This window comes from Poecilia formosa, unplaced genomic scaffold, assembly GCF_000485575.1.
Source record: "Poecilia formosa unplaced genomic scaffold, Poecilia_formosa-5.1.2 Scaffold604, whole genome shotgun sequence".
NCBI lineage: Eukaryota > Metazoa > Chordata > Actinopteri > Cyprinodontiformes > Poeciliidae > Poecilia > Poecilia formosa.
Genome location: NW_006800543.1, coordinates 135,893 through 141,446, shown reverse-complemented (window position 1 = coordinate 141,446; position 5,554 = coordinate 135,893). Strand labels below are relative to the sequence as shown.

The window sequence follows — 5,554 nt, the reverse complement described above, 5'->3', positions numbered from 1 at the left end:
GGTTTAAGAGGTTCAGAATGGCGTCCTTCGCTTCCCACTCCTCCAGCTCTGCTGTGCGGCGCTGCGCCTCAGTCATGTCCTCTTGTTGTTTCTGTATTTCCGCATCATTCTGTGCCACTTTTTTCTTAATTTCTTCTTTAAAGCCCATAAATTCTCGCTTCACCTCCTCTCTGAACTCGTCTTTGAATTTTGTGAGATTCTCCTTCACCTCCTTCCCAAATTTCCGCCGTGATATTATGTAGCCCCTCCAACACGGCCTGCAGCTGCTTCGAGTCGCCGCTTTCTTCTTCCATTTGCTGAACTTCAGGGTCGTGTTCTCCTGCCATTTTCTTCGTTATGCTTCTCTGCTTACGTCCTCCACTCATTTCGTGTCTGGTTAAAATCGTGTTTTAACTAAATTCCTTGCATTATGGAGGTTTTTTGTTTCTTCGACAAGGAGCTCAATCTTATGCTGCCATCTTGCTCCGCGTCCATCGGAAGTTCCTCTTTGCTATTTTTTAATTAAGAAAAAGTAAGGAGCTAAGCTAAACTAATACTAATGATTTAAGTTACAGAATTTTCTTCACAAACCTATTTTTGCTTAAATATAAAGAAAAAAAAAGAATTGTTTAAAATAATTATCTGTTTACACTGTTGTCAGTCACATAATTTAAACAGAATTAGTTTCTGATTCAAATCGTGACACTAAAAATCTAATAACTGTTAGCAATTTATGTGAATATTTAGAAGCAAAAGATAAATATGATCAGATAGTTTGTCCAATTAAACTGATTAAGAACTGAAACTTTGAAGTCATTCCCTAACCTGACGCTCCTCCCAGTCAGACAGGAAGCAGATTAAGCGACGCGGCTGCCCCGCCCCGCCCGGCCCGAGAGACCAACTGAGGACAATAAAATCTATTTAACAGAAGGACGACTGAGCTGACCAGCGCTCCAATCGTCCAATCATAAATCAGCTTCGGTAGGCTCTTATTATCGGCTTTGAACGTCTGCCTGGAAACACAACATCACCAGGGCGCCATGGCAACGAAGGGTCACCACGGCGACATCAGAGCAGGTTAACCTGTCAACAAATCTCATTAACTGGGACGCAGATTTACAACAACTTTAATTACAACTCTGGAAACCAACCCATTAGAGCGCCAACAGGAGTCTGAAGCCTGGACACAGGCTGTGTGTGTGTGTGTGGGTGTGTGTGTCAATCTGGAAAGGCCTTAAACATCAAATCCAGCCCAATAAGAGCTTTGTGAGGATTTTAACAGAGGACATCACAATAAACAGCCTCCAGAATCACTTCCTGTCAGGAGTCACTTCCTGCCAGGAATCACTTCCTGTGGAGGGAAAGCCCCTTTTAAAAGGATCCAGGACTAGTTGAACATGTTGGCCTAAATATTTTGCAATTTTCCTATTACTTAAAAAAATTGTGTTTGTGGGACACCAAAACTCATAAAATGTACGTCTTTTGTTATATTTCTCACCCATGGAGGGCGCCATTTTTTCACTGCTGGGTTGATGACGTCATCAGGTCCATTCTGTACCGGAGTCTACAGAGTAAACACAGGAATGTTAACTTTACCCCAGTAGTTGTTGATCATATTGGTTTGACTGGTGTCATTTTACATAATGCCACACGGTGTCACTATCGGCTGTGATAAAAAATGACAGAAAGGAGAGCGCAGTGCGAGAGCCGGAGCGGAACCCAACGAAGCACCTGATCTGGACCCTGGACATTTCTCCACAACACTTTGAGCCATTTATACCAGCAGAACCAAGGAAGGCTCCAACAGCCAACGTTAAGGTGATCGCTGCCTTAACGAGCTAAAATAAATGCTGTGCTGCCGCTGAGACAGGCAGAGCTGGACGCTGTTTGAGATGCTAACAGGAGCTATACCGCCTGGGTACTGACAGTCCGGTGTGGCTGTTACCACCACACCGAACGCTAAGCAGCACAGCCGATGCTGAACCAGAGACAGCGCTACAGACGCTGGGAGAAAAGTCAAAGACAAGCAGCGCTAATGGAGCTATTACTGTTGGAAATGCTAATGAAGCTATTGCTACTGGAAATGCTAATGGAGCTATTGCTACTGGAAATGCTAATAGAGCTATTGCTACTGGAAATGCTAACAGAGCTATTGCTACTGGAAATGCTAANAACTGGTGTTAATTCTTCTTTAAAGGTTTTATAAAAAGAAGCCCATTGACCATCTGACCCTGGTGACTTTCCTGTTTTAGTCCTGCCGATTGCCTTTATAATCTCTTCCTCTGTAATTTGAGAAGTCAGTGTCGCATTTTGTTTTGTGCCTATTGGTGGTAAATCCAATTTATCCAAAAAGTTTCTCACCTCCTCTTCCCCTGCCGATGGTGGTTGTGCATATAGATTTTTGTAGTATTGCTCAAATGTTCTTTGTATTTCTTCTTGTTCATATAAAATTGTATTAGTTGGTGGATCTCTTATTTTATGTGTGCTGCCTATTGTTTGTTGTTTCTTAATGTGCCTAGCCAAATGTTTTGTAGCTTTCGGACTCCCGAGTAATACGTTCGTTTAGTAAATCTGGCCTTCTTTTCTACCTCCTCCCATAAACTCTCATCCATTTCTTTCCTGGTTTCTTTAATCAGATTAAATACGTCTGGGTCATTTGTTTGTTTATGTTGTTGTTCTAAATCTCTTAGCTTCCTTATTTGTTTATTGTACATTTATAATCTTGCTTTTTTCATAAATGCTGTGTAAGAAATCATTTCCCCCGTTTTACAGCCTTCAGGGCGTCTCATGGAATTACTGGATCTACTTCACCATTATCATTTTCCTCTTTATATCGGATTATCTCCTCTTTTACTTCGCTAACTAGACCCTTGTTATTTAATATTCCTTCATTTAGTCTCCATAAAGTACCGTTCTCTTTGCTGTCCAGATGGATCTTAAGATAGATGGCTTGTAGTATCCATCCTATAATTTAACACAGCATTAAAGTCCCGCTACATATCAATATTCCCTCTGCTTCCAAGTTAATGAGATCAAATATTTTCTTAAAGAGTACTTTGTCGCTTTCTGGAGGAGCATATACACTGAATAGTGTAATTAACTGATTTTCCAATTTGCCCCTTATCATTAAGTATCTTCCGTCTTTATCCCCAATTTCCTCCAACAATTCAAACTTTACACTATTTGAGATCAATGTCATAACTCCTCGTTTATGCCTTTCTCCAAATGAGGAGGAGGAAAATGAGTTTCCATACCCTCATTTTTTGTACTTTTCATGGCTTTTTTTCGATAGGTGTCTCCTGTAAGAGAATAACTTGTACTTTTTCTTTTCTAATTTTATTTAAGACCTTCTCTCTCTTTTTGATTTTATTTAGACCATTAACATTCAGTGATACCACAGTTATAACCTCAGACATTGTTTGTGTATCTTGGTTTGAATCTCATCCTCTCCACTTAAACTATGAACCAAAACTAAACTAACAAAAAATCTGAACTCCCGACTAAATATGGGCCATAATCCCAAGAGGGGATTATGTCCCCCTGCTGGAAAGGGAGGGGGTTTCCTTTTATGAAGGCTCCATCTCCAGCCCTCGTCTCCTCATGTCTATCGCAGTTTCCTCTGCGTTGTTGTAAATCTTGATCCCATCTGACCAGTGAAGGCGTCTGGACGCGGATCTTTCGGTCTTTCACAGCCTTTTTAATCTCGGAGTAGGATTTGCGTTTTTCTATTACCTCGGTGGGATAATCATGGTCGAAAAATATCCGCTTCCCCTCGACTTGGATTTTATTTTTCCATGCTTTTGTCAGGATTTCTTCTTTGGTTTTGTACTTAAGAAAATTAACCACTATGGACCCTGGATTAGCTTCCGGTGGAGGTTTCTTTCCGAGGCTGGATCTGCAGCCCGGTCCCGGCCGGTAGGGCCAGCTCACGGTGCAGAAGCTTCTCCACCATTTCTTGAACTAATTCGCCGTCTAGTTCAGCCATGTTGTAAATTCTCATGTTGCAGCGCCTGCCGTGTCCTTCCACTTCCTTTAGCTTCTCTTGTAGTTTTCTCTGCTGGTTTAAGAGGTTCAGAATGGCGTCCTTCGCTTCCCACTCCTCCAGCTCTGCTGTGCGGCGCTGCGCCTCAGTCATGTCCTCTTGTTGTTTCTGTATTTCCGCATCATTCTGTGCCACTTTTTTCTTAATTTCTTCTTTAAAGCCCATAAATTCTCGCTTCACCTCCTCTCTGAACTCGTCTTTGAATTTTGTGAGATTCTCCTTCACCTCCTTCCCAAATTTCCGCCGTGATATTATGTAGCCCCTCCAACACGGCCTGCAGCTGCTTCGAGTCGCCGCTTTCTTCTTCCATTTGCTGAACTTCAGGGTCGTGTTCTCCTGCCATTTTCTTCGTTATGCTTCTCTGCTTACGTCCTCCACTCATTTCGTGTCTGGTTAAAATCGTGTTTTAACTAAATTCCTTGCATTATGGAGGTTTTTTGTTTCTTCGACAAGGAGCTCAATCTTATGCTGCCATCTTGCTCCGCGTCCATCGGAAGTTCCTCTTTGCTATTTTTTAATTAAGAAAAAGTAAGGAGCTAAGCTAAACTAATACTAATGATTTAAGTTACAGAATTTTCTTCACAAACCTATTTTTGCTTAAATATAAAGAAAAAAAAAGAATTGTTTAAAATAATTATCTGTTTACACTGTTGTCAGTCACATAATTTAAACAGAATTAGTTTCTGATTCAAATCGTGACACTAAAAATCTAATAACTGTTAGCAATTTATGTGAATATTTAGAAGCAAAAGATAAATATGATCAGATAGTTTGTCCAATTAAACTGATTAAGAACTGAAACTTTGAAGTCATTCCCTAACCTGACGCTCCTCCCAGTCAGACAGGAAGCAGATTAAGCGACGCGGCTGCCCCGCCCCGCCCGGCCCGAGAGACCAACTGAGGACAATAAAATCTATTTAACAGAAGGACGACTGAGCTGACCAGCGCTCCAATCGTCCAATCATAAATCAGCTTCGGTAGGCTCTTATTATCGGCTTTGAACGTCTGCCTGGAAACACAACATCACCAGGGCGCCATGGCAACGAAGGGTCACCACGGCGACATCAGAGCAGGTTAACCTGTCAACAAATCTCATTAACTGGGACGCAGATTTACAACAACTTTAATTACAACTCTGGAAACCAACCCATTAGAGCGCCAACAGGAGTCTGAAGCCTGGACACAGGCTGTGTGTGTGTGTGTGGGTGTGTGTGTCAATCTGGAAAGGCCTTAAACATCAAATCCAGCCCAATAAGAGCTTTGTGAGGATTTTAACAGAGGACATCACAATAAACAGCCTCCAGAATCACTTCCTGTCAGGAGTCACTTCCTGCCAGGAATCACTTCCTGTGGAGGGAAAGCCCCTTTTAAAAGGATCCAGGACTAGTTGAACATGTTGGCCTAAATATTTTGCAATTTTCCTATTACTTAAAAAAATTGTGTTTGTGGGACACCAAAACTCATAAAATGTACGTCTTTTGTTATATTTCTCACCCATGGAGGGCGCCATTTTTTCACTGCTGGGTTGATGAC

General features: G+C 41.7%; 1 protein-coding gene and 1 long non-coding RNA gene across 2 annotated transcripts in view; both read right to left on the bottom strand.

Annotated features, from left to right (window-relative positions):
• Positions 1–5,554, bottom strand: part of LOC103130072 (slit homolog 2 protein-like) — a 139,026-nt gene that overhangs the window by 64,677 nt on the left and 68,795 nt on the right. The window lies entirely within an intron of this gene.
• On the bottom strand, positions 1,093–1,781 carry LOC103130069 (uncharacterized). The gene is made up of 2 exons (XR_475162.2): positions 1,478–1,781; positions 1,093–1,330 (listed from the first exon to the last, which is right to left on the bottom strand). It is a non-coding gene; the product is annotated as an uncharacterized LOC103130069 (long non-coding RNA).